We start from the raw sequence: 16,101 nt of genomic DNA on the forward strand, positions 1-16,101 counted from the left end.
GAGGCCGCACAGAGTGATGCCCAGGGTCACAGACCTGTCGCAGCTGCTGTTTGTTAGTTCAAGTCCTGCTCTGAGTTGCTCTGTGTCAGCTCTGTGCGACAGGTGACCTGGGGGTGCTCTGCAATGAGGGCTATGTGCATGGTTCCTGTGTGCCCAGCCCTGCCACGGTACCTGCAAGGGTAGCTCTGTATCCTGGGAGGGGCCTGACCACGAGAGCCCTGTGGGCTGGGGTGGGGTTGGGGTACCTGCCCAGGTGAGCTCCATATTCTGGGATTGGTCTGACCACGAGAGCCCCATGGGCTGCTGGGGACCTGGTAAAAGATGTCAGGACAGTCAGTGAAGCCACCGAGGATATACCTCCAGTTGCTCCTAATTCCTACACCCTGCTGGTCATTCTACCAACCACCAGGACATGGTATTCTGTATTAGTCTTCAATGATGCCTTCTTTTGTATTCCATTAGTCCCAGAGTCACAAGAAATTTTGGCTTGTGAGTGGCAGGACTCAACATACAACTAAAACAATACTTCCGGGCCGTCTGGCCCCAAGGGTGCAAAAATTCCCACACCATCTTTGGGGAAAGCTTAGCTAAAGACCTAAAAGTTCTACCTCCAGAAAAGGAAACCCTCCTTCAATATGCAGATGACATTCTGATCGCCAGCCCTACTAAGGAGGCCTCTGAACTACCAAGCCAATAAAGGATAGAAGTTGTCCAAGAAAAAGCTCAAATATCACAGACTGCGGTGACCTGCCTGGGCTTCATTCTCACAGAAGGTCGGAGAAGCCCGTCCCAGGAAAGGGAAGAAACCATTTTCAGCCTTACCCCTTTCTAAAACTAGAAGACAGCTTAGGGGTTCCTGGGGAGGCCAGGGTTTGCTGCTTCTGGATCCCTAACTAGAGTCCACTAGCTGGGCCTCTATATGAAACACTGAAAGGAAAAGATGATGATCCTTTTGAATAGAATCCAGAAGTGGCCTTTCAAGAATGGAAAGAGCAGTCAATTCAGACCCTTGCCCTGGAACTCCCTAATTTAGCTAAACCCTTTGACCTTTACATTCCCGGTGAAAGGTGAATCGCCATTGGAGAATTAGTGCAAAAACTGGGACCACTTGAAATGGAACAATGCAAGAATGCCATCCAGGTAGGATAAACTACGGTCACCAAGGGGCTTGGCCCACTGCCACATCTGGCCAAGATACTGGCGGTATCTAAAAACCTGGAAATCAGCAGCCCAAAAGGCCACCTCCCTCCTAAGGGAAAAGGACCCCACGTGGTGATCCTAACCACCAACCATGCCCTGAAGTTGCAGGGTTCACTCCGTGGGCACACCGACCTCGAGTGAGGAGGCCCTCCAACTCCAACATCCAGAGAGATAACCGGGGGCAACAGGGCACCATGACGACTCGTGTGAACATCACTTGACCTGGAGTTTCTCTCATAAAACAACAAGAGTGTGTCCCAAAAGAGTAGACTACTGCTTGCAGGACTTACTGCACCCAGAGGGGAGCTAATAATCTTGGCGGGGGAACCGTATATCACACTGTCACCATAGAAAAGCCTACAGACACCATGATGATGGTGGCCAATAAGACCGGCTGGACTCCTGTTTACTTCAAAAGGCTGTTGACTCAGTGGCCATCATGGTCCTTGATCACCACTGACCCTGGACTGTCTGGGAGTTGAGCGGGCAGGGCTCTGACACCTGGTGCTGTTTGTACGTTAATTCAGGGGCCTAATTGAAGAAAGCGCAGACTACTGGTCAGAGCATCTACGCTGGCAGAAACGGTCAGCCTAAGGTGGCCGAACAAATGTGGGGCGGGGTGAAACCGGCCCCCACAGCGTCTCTGCACATCTCTTTCCTGGACCCTTAAAGGTCATTAGAATCTATAACACTTCCAATGCTGGTGCTCAGGTGGACGAGCAGGGAGGCAGGGGACCTGGGGACAATCAACGTCACCTGGAGGCTGCTGGGGAGAAGCTCTGACCCTCGCCCCCGGGTATGAGGGCTCCCAACTCAGCACTCAGCAGTTACAGAAGAAGGGTCTGTACCCTCAGCACTCCAAGAATGAGGAACGGGACAAAAGGCAGAGGAGGGGTTTGTCCCCAGCAAAGCCCATTAAAAATCCCTGGGAGATAAAAATAGAATCTGGGCAATAAAGTCAAGTCTAACCTTTTTTATCCTTTGTGCTTTGTCTAATTTCACGTGCTCCTAGGGTCCCGCATGCAGAGGTTCCACACCCGGCACTTCAGACCAGATTTCCTAGTGCAGAATGGCTGGGTCGACACCTCAGCTCCTGGGGCCCAGTGCAGACTCCGCGATATAGAGCCTGAGCTACAGCCAACCCGGCCCTCGAGAGCTCCGCCCCCTCCCTCCCACTGACTCTGACAGGATCTCTACACAGCAGCCCAGCCCACAGCCCACGGGGTAGTGCATGCTCTCACCTCTCCATTCTCTGATCAAAATATAAAGTTTCCTTTGCTTGTGAACCAAACTCAGTCTCAATCTGTTGGCCCCAATGACACTGGGCAGGGGAACACTTGTTGGGGTCCACTCTGGAGGATCAGTAACAGAAATTGAGACTATTGTAACCTCAATGAACAGATGTGTGAGCCAAACTGTAGTTAACATAGAACAGTGTATAAGGCTCGGGTAAAATAAGATGTTTCTAACACTTCCATTTGATATTTCCATCACTTTATTATAAGCAAGTTCAGTGAAAAGGTTTGTCTTATTTGTCAGGTCAATATTAGAGAAACGAAGTGATTTCTTTTCAAGGATGTACATCTAATAATCTTGGTTAAACCTTCAATCTTGTTTTAAATGCTTTTCCATTGAAAATGATACCTCTCTTTCAGCTCCCCCATTTCTGAGAAGTATAAAATCTTATAATTTATTATTACCAAAGGGGAAAGGTGGGAGGAGGGATAAATTAACAGTTTGGAATTAACACATACACACTGCTATGTATAAGATAGATCATCAACAAGGAACTACTGTATAGCACAGGGAACTACACTCAACATTTTGCGATAACCTATAAGGGGAAATAATCTGAAAAAGAATAGATATTTTTATTGACATCATCTATCAATGACAGTTAAAGTGTAACCTAAGGGAAGCTGGTGGTGAGTGCTTCTGACCCTGAAGACTTCAATCATCTAAAGTTTGGACTCTGCCTACTTCCCAAGGCCCTTAATGAACATATGTGTAGCCGTAGCTTAAAAAATTCCCCAGTTTGGGTTTCGGGGAGACACTGATTTTGAAAAAGCCCTGGTGTTCTCCTTACATGAATGGGACTCTTCCTACTGCTAAAACATGTCTGTCACACCCAGAGGATGGTATACCGTCTGATCGGGAAGAGTTTGGAAAAGGCATCTCATCTCCTCATCTCCTGGTGCTCGGGTTCACCCCTCCAGCGTCTTTACTAACAGTCTCCCCACTTGGAGATGTCAGCACTGTCAACATCCTGTTGCGTACAGTTTGGAATTTGTCCAGAGGATGAAGCGGAAGGATGAGGAACAATGAGAGACAAGTCCTAGGTGCTCAGACAGGCACATGTCACTCTAATTTCCAATCAGGAAGACGAATTGACCAAAGGCTAGGGTTGCCCATGGAAACAGTATAGGGCTTGAGGAAATCCCGCTGCTTTGTGGCCAGTTCCCATAAAAACAAGCTGAACAATGGAACTCAGGGGCAGTAAAATTCACGAAACTGCAGAGTTGAAAATATCCATCACTGAAAAATGTCTTGAGGAAAGTCAGAGAAAAGGACTTGTAAGCAAGGGAGAATGGCAGGAAAGGGATTTGAGGAGGTAGAAAGGACTCGCCATTAAGCACAAGAAAAGGAGCTGAACATTGCCAACATTGCAGTTGGCCAAAAAGGGTGTATGCGTTTTTTTCTGTATATATTCAAGAAAAGGGCATACACTTTTTTAACCAACCAAACAGGTGGGCACTGGAATTCAATACTACAAAACATATCACTTCGCATCAGTCAGAAGAGCCATCCTCATAAAGCGTAAACAACAGAAATGCAGGACAGGGCAAGGAGAAGAGGGAGCCCTGTGAGACTTATAGTGGAAATGTATATTGCCAACGGCCATTCTGGAGAAGTGTATTGTGTTTACTAAAGCATCTAAAAAATGAGCTACAGAGCATAGGGCACTTGCACTCATGGGCGTATATCTTGGGAAAAACAAAAATCGAGAGGACACAGGCACCCCAATGTTTACCCCCTCTCTGTTTAAAAGATCCTCTACTAAGATATAACTTAAATGTCTCTGGAGGGAAAAAATGGATAGAGATGTGGTACTTAGGTAGAGTGGAATATTATTCAGCCTGGAAATCAATGAAATATGGCCAGTTGTAACAACTCCGGAGGAGTTACGTATGATCATTCTAAGTGACAAAATTCAAAAAGAAAAAGACACATATCATAAGATATCACTTAAATGTGGAATCCAAAATGGCTACACATGAAATAAATTACAAAACAAAAACATAGTCAAATATGTAGAAAACACGCATAAGGCTGCTAAACGGGAAAGGTGGGGAGGGGTGAGGCATCATCCAGGAGGTTGAAATTAGCAAAGATACCATTCCAAATACCAAACTGATAATCAACAAGGCCTACACGGTAGCTAAAAGAACTGCACTCAGCACACTCAAGTCACCGGAAAAGAATATATACGACTGGTAAGAATCTGAAAAAGAATTTATTGATGTCTCTCTGTACGTGAATCAAGTGGATGTACAGCAGCAAGAAACAGAGCTTTGAAAATCAGCTGTAACCAATATAGTAATAAATTGAAAAAAATAAACGACAGAGAGACAGAGAAAACCTCTTACAACTTTTCCTCAGGGACGGTGATGCAACATGGATTGAACACATCTAGACCCACAGCAGGATGAGACATAAGGCTGGAAACTGTTTGCGCTAAGAGAAATGTGAGGTTGGGTGAGGAAATGCACACCCTTTAAAGTAATACTACCTGGTACCCATTCAATGGGCCCCAAATCTGCAGGTTCAAGGGATCTTCCTACAGCTAAAACATGCATGGAAAACCCAGAGGACAGTACACCATGTGATCGGGAGATGTGTCTAAAATGCACCTCATTTATCCTCTCCTGGTGCTCCTGTTCACCATTCCAGCCACGTTACTTAGAATCTCCCCACTTGGAGAACCAGCACATTTAAACTTCTGTTTCACACATTTTGCAAATTGTGAGGAGGATGAACGGGAAGAGGGGGAACCAATGAGAGAAGAGTTGTAGGGGTTTGGACGGGCACATATCACTCTAATTTCCCATTAAGAATAAGAATTAAAGAAAGGCTCAGCCTGCCTCGCCGGAGCCAAAATAGGGCCTGAAGCAATCCTGCGGGTTTGAGGCCAGCTCACAAAAGAGCAACTTAAAACATGGAGCTCAGGGTCACTGCAATTCACAAACCTGCAGAGTTATAAATGAAAACTAACGTCCAAAAATATGTTGAGGTAAGGCAAAGAAGAGGATCTGAATGCAAGACAGAATTGCAAGAAACAGATTTCAAGAGATAGATTGGACTCGTCTTTAACGCACATGAAAAGCGGCAGAATTTTGACAATGATGCAGTTGGCCCAAAAGGGTGTATGCGTTTTTTCCTGATTATATCCAGGAAAAAACGCATACGCACTTTATGGGCAACGAAGCAAGCAAGCAATGCAAATGTGCACAACAAAGAAGTCTCATTTCCCACCGGTCAAAAGGGCCATCCTAAAAAATTGTAAAAACCAGAAATGCAGGACAGGCCATGGAGAACAGGGAGCCTTTATACGCTGATGGGCAGTGTGTGAACTGCCGAGAGCCACTCTGGAGAAGCGTATGGTGGTTCCTAAATCATCTAAAAAACAGAGCTACAGAGCATAGGACACTTCCAATCATGGGAGTATATCTAGGGAAGTCTAAAAATCAACAAGACACAAGCACACCACAGTTTAGGGCTACTCTGTTTACAAGAACCTCAACTTCAGTACACCTTAAATATCCCAGGAAAGAGAACAGTGGATAAAGAAGATGTGGTACTTATGTACAATGGAATATCTCTTCACCATGAAATCAATGTAATAAGGCTAGTAGAAGGATAAAGAGTGGATTTAGGTCCGATAATACTACTTGAAATAAGTCAAACAGAAAAAGAAACATATCATAAGATATCACTTATAGAGGGAGGGTAAATATGGCTGCACAAGAAATGAATTACAGAACAGAACAGTGTCTCACATTTAGAAAACACACTTATGTCAGCTTAAGGGGAAAGGAGAGGTGGGGTGATGCATAAAACCAGAGTTTGAAATTAGCACAGATACCGTTCAATAAACCAAATAGGTATTAGACAAGATCTACACCTTGCTCAATGAACTGGCCTCAACACACCCTATACACCGCAGAGAAATATATCTGAGTAATAAGAATCTTAAAACCCATGTATTGATATATCTCCATAAGGGAATCAAGTGTGTGCAGAGCGGCACAAACACAGCAGTGAAAATGAGCTAAACCCCATTATAGAAATAAATTTTAAAAACAAAACGCAGAAACAATGAAAGAGAGAAAAATTCTTACAAAATTCGCTCAGGGGCTGTGATGCAACCTGGATTGACCACATATAAACCCACAGCTGGATAAGACATAAGGCTGGACACTTGGGGCTGAGAGGATTGGTGAGCTTTGGTGAGCAACTGCCAAAAGTTTAATGCAATACTTCATGCTACTCATTCCAAGGGTCCCAACACTCCAGGTTGAAGGGAATCTTCCTACAGCTAAACCATGCTTGGGAAACCCAGCGACTGGTATACCATATGATCGGGAAAGGTTTCTAAAACGCACCTCATTTTTCCTCTCCTGGGGCTCCGGATCGACATTCCAGACACTTTACTAACAACATCCCCACATGGAGAGTCAATGCCTTTAAGTTCTGGTATCGCACAGTCTGCAGTTAGTGTGGAGGATGAATGGGAATGGGGGAACCAGTGAGAAACTAGCAATAGCGGTTTCAATGGGCACATGTCACTCTAATTTCACATCAGTAAGAATAAACCAAAGGCACAGCAAGGTGCCCCAGAAGAAGAATAGGGCCTGAAGGAATCCTGTGGTTATGAGGCAAGATCACAAAAATAAGAGCTGAAAAATGGAGCTAAGGGCCACTGCAATTCAAAAACCTGCAGAGTTATAAACGCCAACTATTTTCAAAAACTATATTGAGGTAAGGCTATGAAGAGGCATTGAAAGCAAGGCAGAATTGCAGGAAACCGATTTCAGGAGGTAGACAGGAATTGCATTGAAAACATATGAAGAGAGTCAGAACCTCGACAATGATGCACTTGGCCCAAAAGGGTGTATGCGTTTTTTCCTGAATATATTCAGGATAAAACGCATATGCCCTTTTAGGCCAACCAACCAAGCTGGCAAAGGAAATCAGCACTACAATGAAGTCTCACTTCCCCCCGGTCAAAAGGACCATCTGAAAAAAGTGTAAAATCCAGAATGACAGGACAGGCCATGGAGAACTGGGAGCCTTCTTATGCTGATGGGCGGGATGTAAATTGCCAACAGCCACTCTGGAGAAGTGTATGGTGTTTCCTGAAACATCTAAAAAAAAAAGCAACATAGCCTAGGGCACTTCCACTTATGGTCTTATAGCTTAGGGAAATTAAAATCAAAAAGACACAGCCACCCCAAAGTTTGGGATGGCTCTGTTTACAAGAACCTCGTTTACGGTACAAGTTCAATATTGCAGAAAGCGAAAAATGGATAAAGAAGTTGTGGTACTTACGTACAATGCAATATCACTCAGCAATGAAATCTATGTCATCAGGCACGTAGCAGCATAGTGAGTGGATTCAGGTACGATGATTCTAACTGAAGTAAGTCACACAGAAAAAGAAACATCATAAGATATCACTAATACACGGTATGTAAACTTGGCTACACAGGAACTGAATTACAAAACAGAACAGGGTCTCAAATTTAGAAAACCAACTTATGCTTGCTTAAGGGGAAAGGTGAGGTGGGGTGCTGCATAAAACCAGAGACTGAAATGAGCACAGATACCGTTGCATAAGCCAAATATGTAATAGACAAGAGCTACTCCTTGCTCAACGAAATGGACTCAACACCACATATTCAACACCTAGGAATATACCTGACTAGTAAGAATCATAAAACCTATGGATTTATATATCTCTGTAAGAGAATCAAGAGTGTGTACAGCGGCATAAACGCAGCAGTGAAAATCAGCTAAATCCCATAATAAAAATAAATTTCTTAAACAAAACACAATGACAGTGAAATAGAGAGGAATACTTAAGTAATTCATCAAGGCTTGTGATGCAAATGGATTTACCACATCTACACCCAGAGCTGGGTGACACATAAGGCTGGACACTTGGGGCTCATAGGATTGGTGAGGTTCGGTGAGCAAATGCAGACCCTTTGAAGTCATATTGCATGGTACCCATTCCATGGGTCTCAACTCTCCAGGTTTAAGGGATTCTTCCTTCAGCTAAATCATGCATGTGGAAAGCAGAGTACGATCCACCGTGTGATCTGGAAACGTGTTCAAATGTGTCTCAGTTTTCGTCCCCTGGTACTCGGGTGCAACATTCCTGATGCTTTACTAACACTCTCCCCACTTGGAGAGTCAGTGCCTTTAACCTCCTGTTTGGCCCAGTTTGCAATTTCTGCGGAAGATGAACAGGAATAGGGAGAACAAATGAGAGACTAGCTGGAGGTGTTTGGACGGGCAAATTTAACTCTCATTTCCCACCAGGAAGAGGAATTAACCAAAGGCTCAGCGTGCCGTGCCGGAACCAGATTAGGGCCTGAAGCAATCCTGCGGGGTTGCGGCCAGCTCACAAGAAAGCGAGTTGAAGAAAGGAGCTCAGGGGCACTGTAATTCACAAACCTGCAGAGTTATAAATGACAGCTATCGTCCAAAAATATACTGAAGTAAGGCTGCCAACAGGACTTGAAAGCGGGTCAGAATTGCAGGAAACCGATTTCAGGAGGTAGACTGGAATTGCATTTAAAGCATAGGAAAAGAGGCAGAACGTCCACAATGATGCACTTGGCCAAAAAGGGCGTATGCGTTTTTTCCTAAATATATTCAGGAAAAAACGCATACGCCCTTTTTGGCCAACCAAGCAAGCTTGCAAAGGAAATCTGCACTACAATGAAGTCTCACTTCCCCCCGCTCAAAAGGGCCATCTGAAAAAAGTGTAAAATCCAGAATAAATTATTTCCATGCTTATATCTGTAAATACAAAAAAGAGGAATAAAATCTACCTTGAACCAAAAACGAAAAAGAGAAAAAAAACACAGAACCCACCAGTTACACAGAGGAAAACCGTATCAGGGCACTTGCTCCAGCTGTAAACAATTCTGAAGTTGGTCAGTGGTGGGGAATCGTCTCCCATTCAGCCAGCAGCCCCTACGCAACAAGCGTCCTCATTGCAAAGCTGGGGCACCGTGCCGAGGCATCTGTGAGTAAACGTGAGCTGAGCCCCAGGCCAGTTGCTGCTGAACTATTCCCACCCGTCCCAGGTAAAACACCTGAATATATACAAGGACTTGAAAGCCTAGAGGAAGGGCCATAGAGCCACACGAGTGACAGCATGCCGGCCGACTTGGTGCCTGCAGGCCAGCCAGGATGGTCCTGGCCCTGGGTGCTCTTCTGGAAGATTTCCATTTCCCTGCCTGAGATACCCGTCCTGTCCCTGCCCCCACTGCTTTTTTCCTTCCTCACCTCTGCCCAGGGAGAAATTCCAGCAGCAGGTATGGGTGACACATCCTCTTGTTTAGCAGGTGGCAGCCTGGCAACTGCTGCAGAAAGTCCAGCAGAGCCCCACTCACACTGGGCCACCCACAAAGCCGTGGCCTCTCACTCCCTCCCACCAGCCCAGCCCCGAGACTGCTGACAGGGCAGAGAAAATGGTGTCAGGCACGGCTGCAGGGGCTCTTGCTGCCTGGAGTGGTATTTATATTGATCTCAACCCAGGCACACCTGGGGAGGGCTGGCCGGCACGGTAAGGCTGCCCAGGTCAGCCAATCATCACCCCTCAGGGGCTCACAGTTGCAGAAAATGGAACTTGCTGAACCGGCCAGGTCCAAGGAACAGGTGTGGGCTCCTGAGAGTCAGGATAGACAAGGGGCTGCAGCTTTGGCTTGTTTTCTAATCATTTTATCTGGCCCATGAGTGGGAGACAACTTCAAGAAAACCCTCTCCTAATGAGAGGAACCCAGGAGTCAGGGAGAGGAGGGGTGGGTGGTGGTTGGAGACAGAGGCCTGGTGCCCCAGGTGCAGTGGAAGTCTCTGGAAGACCAGGTGGAGGGAGGCCGCACAGAGTGATGCCCAGGGTCACAGACCTGTCGCAGCTGCTGTTTGTTAGTTCAAGTCCTGCTCTGAGGTGCTCTGTGTCAGCTCTGTGCGACAGGTGACCTGGGGGTGCTCTGCAATGAGGGCTATGTGCACGGTTCCTGTGTGCCCAGCCCTGCCACGGTACCTGCAAGGGTAGCTCTGTATCCTGGGAGGGGCCTGACCACGAGAGCCCTGTGGGCTGGGGTGGGGGTGGGGTACCTGCCCAGGTGAGCTCCATATTCTGGGATTGGTCTGACCACGAGAGCCCCATGGGCTGCTGGGGACCTGGTAAAGGATGTCAGGACAGTCAGTGAAGCCACCGAGGATATACCTCCAGTTGCTCCTAATTCCTACACCCTGCTGGTCATTCTACCAACCACCAGGACATGGTATTCTGTATTAGTCTTCAATGATGCCTTCTTTTGTATTCCATTAGTCCCAGAGTCACAAGAAATTTTGGCTTGTGAGTGGCAGGACTCAACATACAACTAAAACAATACTTCCGGGCCGTCTGGCCCCAAGGGTGCAAAAATTCCCACACCATCTTTGGGGAAAGCTTAGCTAAAGACCTAAAAGTTCTACCTCCAGAAAAGGAAACCCTCCTTCAATATGCAGATGACATTCTGATCGCCAGCCCTACTAAGGAGGCCTCTGAACTACCAAGCCAATAAAGGATAGAAGTTGTCCAAGAAAAAGCTCAAATATCACAGACTGCGGTGACCTGCCTGGGCTTCATTCTCACAGAAGGTCGGAGAAGCCCGTCCCAGGAAAGGGAAGAAACCATTTTCAGCCTTACCCCTTTCTAAAACTAGAAGACAGCTTACGGGTTCCTGGGGAGGCCAGGGTTTGCTGCTTCTGGATCCCTAACTAGAGTCTACTAGCTGGGCCTCTATATGAAACACTGAAAGGAAAAGATGATGATCCTTTTGAATAGAATCCAGAAGTGGCCTTTCAAGAATGGAAAGAGCAGTCAATTCAGACCCGTGCCCTGGAACTCTCTAATTTAGCTAAACCCTTTGACCTTTACATTCCCGGTGAAAGGTGAATCGCCATTGGAGAATTAGTGCAAAAACTGGGACCACTTGAAATGGAACAATGCAAGAATGCCATCCAGGTAGGATAAACTATGGTCACCAAGGGGCTTGGCCCACTGCCACATCTGGCCAAGATACTGGCGGTATCTAAAAACCTGGAAATCAGCAGCCCAAAAGGCCACCTCCCTCCTAAGGGAAAAGGACCCCACGTGGTGATCCTAACCACCAACCATGCCCTGAAGTTGCAGGGTTCACTCCGTGGGCATACCGACCTCGAGTGAGGAGGCCCTCCAACTCCAACATCCAGAGAGATAACCGGGGGCAACAGGGCACCATGACGACTCGTGTGAACATCACTTGACCTGGAGTTTCTCTCATAAAACAACAAGAGTGTGTCCCAAAAGAGTAGACTACTGCTTGCAGGACTTACTGCACCCAGAGGGGAGCTAATAATCTTGGCGGGGGAACCGTATATCACACTGTCACCATAGAAAAGCCTACAGACACCATGATGATGGTGGCCAATAAGACCGGCTGGACTCCTGTTTACTTCAAAAGGCTGTTGACTCAGTGGCCATCATGGTCCTTGATCACCACTGACCCTGGACTGTCTGGGAGTTGAGCGGGCAGGGCTCTGACACCTGGTGCTGTTTGTACGTTAATTCAGGGGCCTAATTGAAGAAAGCGCAGACTACTGGTCAGAGCATCTACGCTGGCAGAAACGGTCAGCCTAAGGTGGCCGAACAAATGTGGGGCGGGGTGAAACCGGCCCCCACAGCGTCTCTGCACATCTCTTTCCTGGACCCTTAAAGGTCATTAGAATCTATAACACTTCCAATGCTGGTGCTCAGGTGGACGAGCAGGGAGGCAGGGGACCTGGGGACAATCAACGTCACCTGGAGGCTGCTGGGGAGAAGCTCTGACCCTCGCCCCCGGGTATGAGGGCTCCCAACTCAGCACTCAGCAGTTACAGAAGAAGGGTCTGTACCCTCAGCACTCCAAGAATGAGGAACGGGACAAAAGGCAGAGGAGGGGTTTGTCCCCAGCAAAGCCCATTAAAAATCCCTGGGAGATAAAAATAGAATCTGGGCAATAAAGTCAAGTCTAACCTTTTTTATCCTTTGTGCTTTGTCTAATTTCACGTTCTCCTAGGGTCCCGCATGCAGAGGTTCCACACCCGGCACTTCAGACCAGATTTCCTAGTGCAGAATGGCTGGGTCGACACCTCAGCTCCTGGGGCCCAGTGCAGACTCCACGATATAGAGCCTGAGCTACAGCCAACCCGGCCCTCGAGAGCTCCGCCCCCTCCCTCCCACTGACTCTGACAGGATCTCTACACAGCAGCCCAGCCCACAGCCCACGGGGTAGTGCATGCTCTCACCTCTCCATTCTCTGATCAAAATATAAAGTTTCCTTTGCTTGTGAACCAAACTCAGTCTCAATCTGTTGGCCCCAATGACACTGGGCAGGGGAACACTTGTTGGGGTCCACTCTGGAGGATCAGTAACAGAAATTGAGACTATTGTAACCTCAATGAACAGATGTGTGAGCCAAACTGTAGTTAACATAGAACAGTGTATAAGGCTCGGGTAAAATAAGATGTTTCTAACACTTCCATTTGATATTTCCATCACTTTATTATAAGCAAGTTCAGTGAAAAGGTTTGTCTTATTTGTCAGGTCAATATTAGAGAAACGAAGTGATTTCTTTTCAAGGATGTACATCTAATAATCTTGGTTAAACCTTCAATCTTGTTTTAAATGCTTTTCCATTGAAAATGATACCTCTCTTTCAGCTCCCCCATTTCTGAGAAGTATAAAATCTTATAATTTATTATTACCAAAGGGGAAAGGTGGGAGGAGGGATAAATTAACAGTTTGGAATTAACACATACACACTGCTATGTATAAAATAGATCATCAACAAGGAACTACTGTATAGCACAGGGAACTACACTCAACATTTTGCGATAACCTATAAGGGGAAATAATCTGAAAAAGAATAGATATTTTTATTGACATCATCTATCAATGACAGTTAAAGTGTAACCTAAGGGAAGCTGGTGGTGAGTGCTTCTGACCCTGAAGACTTCAATCATCTAAAGTTTGGACTCTGCCTACTTCCCAAGGCCCTTAATGAACATATGTGTAGCCGTAGCTTAAAAAATTCCCCAGTTTGGGTTTCGGGGAGACACTGATTTTGAAAAAGCCCTGGTGTTCTCCTTACATGAATGGGACTCTTCCTACTGCTAAAACATGTCTGTCACACCCAGAGGATGGTATACCGTCTGATCGGGAAGAGTTTGGAAAAGGCATCTCATCTCCTCATCTCCTGGTGCTCGGGTTCACCCCTCCAGCGTCTTTACTAACAGTCTCCCCACTTGGAGATGTCAGCACTGTCAACATCCTGTTGCGTACAGTTTGGAATTTGTCCAGAGGATGAAGCGGAAGGATGAGGAACAATGAGAGACAAGTCCTAGGTGCTCAGACAGGCACATGTCACTCTAATTTCCAATCAGGAAGACGAATTGACCAAAGGCTAGGGTTGCCCATGGAAACAGTATAGGGCTTGAGGAAATCCCGCTGCTTTGTGGCCAGTTCCCATAAAAACAAGCTGAACAATGGAACTCAGGGGCAGTAAAATTCACGAAACTGCAGAGTTGAAAATATCCATCACTGAAAAATGTCTTGAGGAAAGTCAGAGAAAAGGACTTGTAAGCAAGGGAGAATGGCAGGAAAGGGATTTGAGGAGGTAGAAAGGACTCGCCATTAAGCACAAGAAAAGGAGCTGAACATTGCCAACATTGCAGTTGGCCAAAAAGGGTGTATGCGTTTTTTTCTGTATATATTCAAGAAAAGGGCATACACTTTTTTAACCAACCAAACAGGTGGGCACTGGAATTCAATACTACAAAACATATCACTTCGCATCAGTCAGAAGAGCCATCCTCATAAAGCGTAAACAACAGAAATGCAGGACAGGGGAAGGAGAAGAGGGAGCCCTGTGAGACTTATAGTGGAAATGTATATTGCCAACGGCCATTCTGGAGAAGTGTATTGTGTTTACTAAAGCATCTAAAAACTGAGCTACAGAGCATAGGGCACTTGCACTCATGGGCGTATATCTTGGGAAAAACAAAAATCGAGAGGACACAGGCACCCCAATGTTTACCCCCTCTCTGTTTAAAAGATCCTCTACTAAGATATAACTTAAATGTCTCTGGAGGGAAAAAATGGATAGAGATGTGGTACTTAGGTAGAGTGGAATATTATTCAGCCTGGAAATCAATGAAATATGGCCAGTTGTAACAACTCCGGAGGAGTTACGTATGATCATTCTAAGTGACAGAATTCAAAAAGAAAAAGACACATATCATAAGATATCACTTAAAGGTGGAATCCAAAATGGCTACACATGAAATAAATTACAAAACAAAAACATAGTCAAATATGTAGAAAACACGCATAAGGCTGCTAAATGGGAAAGGTGGGGAGGGGTGAGGCATCATCCAGGAGGTTGAAATTAGCAAAGATACCATTCCAAATACCAAACTGATAATCAACAAGGCCTACACGGTAGCTAAAAGAACTGCACTCAGCACACTCAAGTCACCGGAAAAGAATATATACGACTGGTAAGAATCTGAAAAAGAATTTATTGATGTCTCTCTGTACGTGAATCAAGTGGATGTACAGCAGCAAGAAACAGAGCTTTGAAAATCAGCTGTAACCAATATAGTAATAAATTGAAAAAAATAAACGACAGAGAGACAGAGAAAACCTCTTACAACTTTTCCTCAGGGACGGTGATGCAACATGGATTGAACACATCTAGACCCACAGCAGGATGAGACATAAGGCTGGAAACTGTTTGCGCTAAGAGAAATGTGAGGTTGGGTGAGGAAATGCACACCCTTTAAAGTAATACTACCTGGTACCCATTCAATGGGCCCCAAATCTGCAGGTTCAAGGGATCTTCCTACAGCTAAAACATGCATGGAAAACCCAGAGGACAGTACACCATGTGATCGGGAGATGTGTCTAAAATGCACCTCATTTATCCTCTCCTGGTGCTCCTGTTCACCATTCCAGCCACGTTACTTAGAATCTCCCCACTTGGAGAACCAGCACATTTAAACTTCTGTTTCACACATTTTGCAAATTGTGAGGAGGATGAACGGGAAGAGGGGGAACCAATGAGAGAAGAGTTGTAGGGGTTTGGACGGGCACATATCACTCTAATTTCCCATTAAGAATAAGAATTAAAGAAAGGCTCAGCCTGCCTCGCCGGAGCCAAAATAGGGCCTGAAGCAATCCTGCGGGTTTGAGGCCAGCTCACAAAAGAGCAACTTAAAACATGGAGCTCAGGGTCACTGCAATTCACAAACCTGCAGAGTTATAAATGAAAACTAACGTCCAAAAATATGTTGAGGTAAGGCAAAGAAGAGGATCTGAATGCAAGACAGAATTGCAAGAAACAGATTTCAAGAGATAGATTGGACTCGTCTTTAACGCACATGAAAAGCGGCAGAATTTCGACAATGATGCAGTTGGCCCAAAAGGGCGTATGCGTTTTTTCCTGATTATATCCAGGAAAAAACGCAGACGCACTTTATGGGCAACGAAGCAAGCAAGCAATGCAAATGTGCACAACAAAGAAGTCTCATTTCCCACCG

At 45.8% G+C, this 16,101-nt stretch overlaps 1 long non-coding RNA gene across 3 annotated transcripts in view; it reads left to right on the forward strand.

The window, feature by feature from the left end:
• The window catches only part of LOC125965015 (uncharacterized), a 482,945-nt gene that overhangs the window by 367,536 nt on the left and 99,308 nt on the right, over positions 1 to 16,101 (forward strand). The gene's annotated exons all lie outside the window — the stretch shown is intronic.

This window comes from Orcinus orca, chromosome 7 (genome assembly GCF_937001465.1).
Source record: "Orcinus orca chromosome 7, mOrcOrc1.1, whole genome shotgun sequence".
NCBI lineage: Eukaryota > Metazoa > Chordata > Mammalia > Artiodactyla > Delphinidae > Orcinus > Orcinus orca.